Here is an 8534-nt window from a genome sequence, read left to right as displayed (position 1 = left end):
TCAAGGACGATACATGGCGCCAGAAGTGGGATGCAATGGAGCAAGTAAGGCAGTCGGAACCCCTGCGTTTGACAACGGACGGAGGACGGAATTGGAAGCTATTTCGTCGGAAGTACGAATTTTTTCTTCGAGCCATGGCATGCGATGACAAACCAAGATCAGAGGCGTCAAAGACGGTCCTGCTGCTCAGCGTTGCGGGTGAGGAAGGCTTGGACGTTTTCAACAACTTCGTGTTCACACGAGAAGAAAGCGAGGAAGACTGCGCTACCGTGATTTCAAAGTTAGAAGTGTTAAGTTGCTGCCCGACATGACAGCCAGTTCGGTGATCGAGAGATTCATCATCAGCCTGACTACGCCCACTGCAGGGCAAAGGCCTCTCCAATTAACCCTGCCCTTCGCCAGTTGCGGCCACCGTATCCCCGGCACCTTCTTGATCTTATCCGCCCACCTAACTTTCTGCCGCCCCCTGCTATGCTTGCCTTCTCTTGATATCCACTCAGTTACCCTTAGGGTTGGTTAGTTGGTTGCGACTGAGAGAAGGATGAAAAGGAAAGTGCACGGGCCTGCCTTTTACCACCGCTGCCACGTGCAGATAGAAGAGAGTTGAAAGATAAGAGGACAGAGCAAAGACGCGCGTCGCAACAACCGCGTCCGCCGGAACGGACGCTGGCTGAAAAATACAGATACACGGCCGCAGCCCGAAGGCTGCAAACCGAATGCCACAGATATATTAGCTACCAGCGGTTATCTTCCCTTCGCATTACATGCCTTGCCCAAGCCCACTTCTTCCTCTTGATTTCATGCCCACTTCTTCCTCTTGATTAACCCGCGTTTGTTCCCTCATCCACTCCGCCCGCTTCCGATCTCTTAACGTTACACCAATCATTTTCCTTTATTAGCTCGCTGCGTTGTCCTTAGCTTGAGCTGAACCCTCTTTGTTAGCGTCCCCGTTTCTGCCCCATAGGTGAATACCGGTAAGATACAGCGGTTGTAAACTTTTCTCTTGGGGGATATGGGTAAACTGCCATCCATGATCTGAGAGAACCTGCCATATGCTCTCCGCCCCATTCTTATTTTTCTAATTATTTCTCTCTCATGATCCAGAGCAGCTGTCACTACCTGCCCTACATAGGCATAATCCCTTACTACTTCTAGCACCACGCCACCCATTGCGAACTGGTGCTCTCTTGCTAGACTGTTGAACATTACTTTCGTTTTCTGCATGTTAATTTTTCCCACAGTTCAGCATTGACGAGTTTTTTCTTTTTGCACGGCTTTATGATTGCAAGCATGTTAAATTTAGCCAGGAATATTCCCAACCTAACCGGCTTGCAGAAAAGGGTGTGCAAATCGTGAAGCGGATTCTGATGAAATCGAAAGCGGCAAATGAGTGTTTCTGGATGGACATGTTGAATTACAGGGCCAGTCCCACCGAAGATGGCCGGTCTCCAGGCGAGCTGCTGCAAGGGAGGCGGCTGCGCACACCAGTGCCGGTGATACAGGTGAAGACACGCAGCCGGATAAGTCGCAAGGAGTGCGCTGTACCTCGCCTCAGCAACGACTTGGTGCGTTTGAATGGAAAGTCCTGGGCACGGAAAGAAAACGTGATTGGACCGGTCCGGCCACGAGCCTTTTATGTGCGCACAGAAAACGGTGCTGCTCTTCGGCGCAACCGGCGGCACCTTTTGGCAACGAGGGAACGGTGTAATATCAGTTCGTCACAAGGGCTGGAGACAACAGTCACTGCGCCTACACCGACAACACCGACGCTCTCGTTGCAGCATAAAGAGGCATTGGCAACGGGCAATCCGGCTTAAATAACTCAGCGGCCATCGGTCCAACCACCGCGAAGGACGACACAACAAATACGGCCACCGGAGCGTCTGCGTTACTACCAGCGATTCCGGCAGACAAGCCAACGATGTCGAGTTTGGTGCTGAGCAGTTGAGCCGGAGGATGTATCATACCAGATCGTGGTCTGCAAGTTATCTGGGTACTGATGTGCTCGGGGATCGGGACCAGGGTCCTCACCGCATTAGGGCGAAGCAAGCAGACTACGGAGAGAAGCCTTCGGGGGGAATAGCAAGCTTGAAGGCTTATTTTACATCATGTACAGTAGCAAGGAGACCAAAGTCATAAAATGGGGGAGGATCCCTGGCACCCCACAGATTGCTACTTAAATGCAGTTCACATTCCCCAGGCACCCGGCTAGGGAATCTGATGTCTGGTTGAGCGTCCAATGGGCCGCCAGCGTCTTCCTAGGCTCCGCCCTCCTCACGTGGCCGCGCACACCGCACAGACACACACACACACAGGCAAGGAGGAACTTGGCGTCTCTCAGTCGCGAACTGTTGGTTTTCCGCGGGCCGACCAGGCCCAAAGGTCGTTGCTGCTGTGTGATGACCTTGATTGATGGGGACGCGAGCGCTGACCGCTCACCGGTGACCTCTTCAGTTCGGTGGGAGGGACAAATCAGCCGTGTCGCCTCTCCGCTTTGTCGGCTCCTCAGGGCGCACGCGGGCACTGAGTTGGCGGCGCCGTCGCCCCGCCGTCGTCTCCACTGGGTCTCGTCCGTCGGTCCACGGCAGTCCGGGAGAAGCGCCGCACTCAGCCTCCCCGGCGAAGGGGATTAGACGCCTTTGTGTACGCCGACGCCGTTGCCAGTAGCTGCCCCACGCAGTGTCTCTTTTGTCTTCCCCGAGCAGCAGCGCTTCGGCCAAAGTGGCCTGATGGCGCCCGATTGGCTCGCCTGTTTCCGCTGCCAGTCCCCAGGAGCGCAGTCCGGCACCAGAGCCGCATTCAGCATCGCCGGCGAAGGGGATTAGAGCCTTTGTCCACGCCAACACCGTCGCCAGAAGCCGCCCCCAGGCAGTGTCTCTTTCGTCTCCTCCGAACAGCAGCGCTTTCGGCCGTTTACCTGACGGCGCCTGACTGGCTCGCCATTCTCCGCTGGCTGGACCTCCGATCATTACAGTACTGTGCAGTGCCACGTGTTTTCCTCGCCCTCTGCGTGCACTAACCGCCTTCCACCTTCGGGTATAAATAACACCGAACAATAAATGAGGGGGTTCACTGTTTTTTGGCATCCTGGCTGTTCATTCTTGTCCCACTCAAGGACGATACACTCCTCACGAGTACGTGGCTGCTTCGTCTTTGCGGTTCAGAGCAGAGGTTGCGCGGTGGGTGGCGTGAAGCTCCTTCGTCATGGCAGATGCGAGACAAATTGTCTCAGCAGCAGTAAGGAGCCGAGATTCGGTGTGCTCGTGGGCGTCGTCCACGTAGGCGAGATAACCGCTGGTCCTTAAAGGGCAACTACAGAGGTTTTGGAAATCGACGAGATTAAGAGGGTCGAATGTGCGAAACTTGCAGGTAAAGCATGCGAAGTCCTTTTGGGGGTAGCATTTGAAGTGGTTTCGTCATCGACGATTCAAACAGCGACAGCCTTAAAGCTTCTCCGCAGCGCACAACGCCAAATGGGGGAGGGGAAAGGGGGGGGGGCATGATGACGTCATCGAAGGTATCACTACATTTACAATGCACAAACGCCTGCTTTGAAGCAAAAACCGACGCAATCGAAGGCACAGTCCGCCGAACGTTGTTTGGCAGCATCCAACGAGGCACGGCAGGGTTTGGCTGACGGCAGCAGTAATTTGAAATCGTACCTTCCGTGACACCCCACTGAATTTCCCCGCATTCCTGTAGTGCTTTCTGGAGAAGCGCAAAATTGATTGCGTCATCGTTTTGAAATACTAGTGCAACAAAACTTGGTATGATTTGCCTACAGCCCATACAGATTTGAATTCTTGAACACTGCGAAATTCTCAAAGTGGTGCAGTTGCCCTTTAAGGGCAACGGAGTTGATTCCAATGGAAGGCAAGCGTAGCAGGGGGCGGCAGAGTTAGGTGGGCGGATGAGATGAAGTAGTTTGCGGGGACACAGTGGCCGCAGCTTGCAAAGAACAGGGTTAATTGGAGAGACCTTCGCCCTGCTGTGGGCGTAGTCAGGCTGATGATGATGATGATCGCAAGAGTAGGAGAGAAGCATCCGTACCAGCTAGCTACCTTGGCCGTGGCCGGTCCGTATACGGAGCCGCCGCCTGCTAAACGTGTGCTAGCGGGTGAACGCCGTGCTCGCAAAGCCAAACATCTGCCGGAACGTAGCAGCGGGGGTAGCTGTTCACTGAATTGTTCGTGTTAGTTGATAAGCCGTTGTAGTAATTTATTGCAGCGGATGCAGTGCTACTGTCTCTGCGAAACAGGCGGCCCGGGTGGCCGAAGCATCAGCTTAGGCAACATCACCCACCAGAATTGTCGCATTAGATGTTTGATCATCGCGCGTCATTTTTTTTTGTTTCATCTACGCTGTCTTCGCTCTAAGAAGGTGGATAAATTAGTGTAGCAAACACACACAAGGAACCACACACACACTGCGTTTTAGAGTGGGAACTCTGTTCCTTGGGGTGCAGCTTCCGATTTCAATGCGGATAAGACAGCGACCTTCAATGCATCACAAGGTCAAACCGAACTTGACTGCGTGGTGGTATGGCCCAAGCTACGGTAGTATGACCACGTGATCACATGACTGACCACTTGGTACCTGGCCTTGACCTTTGACCATGAAATTTGGTTTCAGACAATGGAGGCCATGCTTAATAGAGCTGTAACTAGGATCAAGCCACGTTGAACCCAAGACTTTTTTTTATTTTTAACGTCTGCTAGCCTCGTACGCCTTCCGAACATTAAAAATGCGCTGTGACGAAGTTTCAGACTGCTGATTTTATGCGGCAACGTTTGTTTATTCAACATTATGGGCACATTTTAAACACATTTATCAGCTATGTACATAGAGATAAAAGACCGACACGCAGACATTTTATCGCAAAACATGTAAAATATTGTCACGACCAGAGGGGCCGTGGAGATAGGCGTCGGGAAGAAGCCAAGACTGGGAGCCTTCTTTTAGTTACAGCGCCAGGTTCCAGGACACCGAACAGAACAAGCGCGCCTCGAGAGCCCACCGCCGCTTCGTCGTCGTCTTCGACTCAGCGCGGAGGCCGCGCGGCGCGTTAGGCGCGTGGCATTATTCCCCCCCGCGAAAGCAAACATCGTCTCGATGTGGAATGGGGTATGTACAGTGAGAGGAGGAGGAGCAAAAAGAAGAAGAATATGGGTGAGGTGAACTACACAATGTGCGCTAGATGAGATGCGGCGAGAGTCAAGGTCACACGTGGGGTAAGGGGAAAAAGGTAAGAAACACAGCGTGAACACAGCGCTCAGTCACGCGAAAAGTACGGCTTTAAGCGCACTACATGCACAATTTCAGGCCGTTGACGCTGAGGGCCGACGATCACAGTTCCATGGGGGACAACTTCGTAGTTGACGCCGTTCAGGCGGCGCAGGACTCTGTACGGGCCAAAATACCTATTTATAAGCTTTTCGCACAATCCTTTCCGGCGCACTGGTGTCCACACCCACACGTGGTCTCCCGGTTCGTAGTGCACGTCCCTGTGCCGAAGGTTATAGTGTCGGGCATCGGCGGATTGCTGGTCCTTGATGTGCAAGCGGGCCAACTGACGGGCCTGCTCTGCTTGTTCCACGAAGTGGCCTGCTTCAGGGGGGAGCTCTGCGTCGCCGTACGGCAGCATGGCGTCTAGCATCATGCGTACCTCTCTGCCATACACGAGACGGAACGGGGTGAACTGGGTAGTTTCCTGCGTCGCAGTATTATATGCGAAGGTGACGTAAGGCAAGACCTCATCCCAGGTTTTGTGTTCAACGTCGACGTACATCGAGATCATGTCCGCCAATGTTTTGTTGAGCCGTTCTGTTAGACCACTGGTTTGGGGATGATACGCTGTTGTTGGTCGATGAGCAGTATGGCTAAGCGCTAAGATGTCACGTAGGAGTCGGGCTGAAAACGCCTTGCCTCGGTCAGTAATGATGGCCGATGGGGCGCCGTGTCTAAGCACGATGTCGTGCATAAAGAAGTGGGCAACTTCGGCGGCAGTACCTCGCGCCAGGGCCTTCGTTTCAGCGTAGCGGGTCAAGTAGTCTGTGGCGACTACGATCCACTTGTGGCCGGTCGACGAGAGAGGAAATGGCCCCAGAAGGTCCATGCCAACTTTGTCGAATGGTACTTGTGGCGGCTCGATGAACTGAAGCAGTCCAGGAGGCTTGAGCGCGGGTTTTTTCCGCCGCTGGCATTGCCGGCATGTCCGGACATAATGCTTTACACTTGAAGTAAGGTTGGGCCAGTAATAGTTCTGCCGGATTCGGGACAAGGTGCGTGTAACTCCAAGGTGGCCGGAAGTTGGTTCATCATGGCAGGCAAGGAGGACTACATCCCGTAGATAAGACGGTATGACGAGCAGGTAAGTTGTCGGATTTGAGGCAGAGTTCTTTTTATAAAGCACTCCTCTCCGCAGGCAGAACGACGACAGTCCACGAGCGAGGTATCGTGGTATTTCAGGGCACCCACCTTCGAGATGATCGATGAGCAGACGCAGCTCGGCGTCGGCACGCTGTCTGGAAACGAGCTCAGACGTGCTGACCGCTCCAAGGAAGCTATCATCGTCGGTGGTGTCTTGTGGGGGAGGTTCGACGGGAGCGCGGGACAAGCTGTCAGCGTCGGTGTGTTTCCGGCCTGACTTGTAGGTGACGGTGAAATTGAATTCCTGCAGGCGTAATGCCCAACGTGCAAGGCGGCCGCAAGGGTCCTTTAAATTTTTCAGCCAGCACAGCGAGTGGTGGTCGGTGACGATACAAAACGGTCTGCCATACAGGTATGGGCGGAACTTAGCGGCGGCCCAGACTACCGCTAAACATTCTTTTTCCGTGGTAGAGTAGTTCAACTCAGCGCGCGACAGTGCGCGACAGTGCGCGGCTGGCGTAGGCAATTACTTTGTCGACACCGCTTTGTCGCTGAACTAGAACAGCGCCAAGTCCGACGTTGCTCGCATCCGTGTGCACCTCTGTGTCGGCATCTTCGTCGAAATGTGCCAAGATGGGCGGTGATTGGAGTCGGCGTCGTAACTCGTCGAAGGCAGCCTGCTGTTCGTTGCCCCAGGAAAATGACGTGTCATCACGGGTTAGGAGCGTCAGAGGGCTGGCGAGCTGGGCGAAATTTCTAATGAAGCGGCGATAATAGGAGCACAGGCCCAGAAAGCGTCGGACTGCTTTTTTGTGGACGGGGACCGGAAAGGCAGCAACGGCAGCAAGCTTCTCTGGGTCAGCTCGGATTCCGTCAGCACTAATGACGTGCCCGAGGAACTTCAACTCGGTGAACCCAAAGTGGCATTTTTCTGGTTTGAGGGAGAGGTTGGCGGATCGAACGGCTTCGAGGACAGTCCTGAGACGGTGCAGATGTTCCGTGAACGTTGCGGAAAAAATTATGACATCATCAAGATAAACAAGGCAGGTCTGCCACTTCAAACCTGTTAGCACGGTGTCCATCATTCTTTGGAACGTGGCAGGAGCACAGCACAGCCCGAATGGGAGGACGCGAAATTCATACAGCCCGTCCGGTGTGATGAAGGCGGTTTTCTCAAGGTCCCTCTCATCAACTTCTATCTGCCAATAACCACTTCTGAGGTCGACCGAAGAGAAGTACTTGGCTTGACGAAGTCGGTCGAGGGAGTCGTCGATACGCGGGAGCGGATACACGTCTTTCTTGGTCACACTGTTCAGCTTCCTGTAGTCGACACAGAATCGTAGTGTCCCGTCCTTCTTTTTCACGAGCACGACAGGAGACGACCACGGACTGCTTGACGGTTGGATGACGCCGTCTGTGAGCATCTCTTCTACCTGTGTTTGGATAGCATCTCGCTCACGAGGGGACACGCGATAGGGCTGCTGATGGATGGGTCGTGCTCCTTCATGCGTGATAATGCGGTGTTTAACTATCGACGTTTGTCGCACTTTGGACGACGACGTGAAACACGCACCAAACTCCCGCAAGAGGTCCTGGAGTTGCCTCTTTTCAGCGGGTGGAAGGCCTGGATTGATGTCTACGTTGGTGACCGCTTCGGTGTCAGCTCCAGGTGTTGAAACACGCACCAAACTCCCGCAAGAGGTCCTGGAGTTGCCTCTTTTCAGCGGGTGGAAGGCCTGGATTGATGTCTACGTCGGTGACCGCTTCGGTGTCAGCTCCAGGTGTGCCCTCCTCGCAAGCAAAGCATTCGGCCACTTCCTGAACATAGTCGACGTAAGCGATGGCTGTGCCACGAAAAAGATGTCGATGCTCATTGCAGAAGTTGGTGACAAGGATCTCTGTACAACCGTCATGAAGGGATCCAAGGCCTCGTGCCACCGCAACTCCCTTAGTGAGTACGAGGGAGACATTAGGCTCGACAACCCGCAGTCCCCTATGTGGCTCGTCACAGGTAACTCTTGCGAGAATGCTGGCACGTGGTGGCACCGTAACGGTATCGTCGGCAACTCCCAGGGCGGTTCGAGAACCCTGGTGCGCAGGTTCTTCTGTGGCCATTGCGGTCGAAAATGTCACCAAGCGATTCGGGAGGTCTATGATAGCACCGT

This window comes from Amblyomma mixtum, chromosome 9, assembly GCF_055824585.1.
Source record: "Amblyomma mixtum isolate Tamu chromosome 9, ASM5582458v1, whole genome shotgun sequence".
In the NCBI taxonomy this organism is placed as follows: Eukaryota; Metazoa; Arthropoda; class Arachnida; order Ixodida; family Ixodidae; genus Amblyomma; species Amblyomma mixtum.
This window is presented reverse-complemented; position numbering follows the sequence as displayed.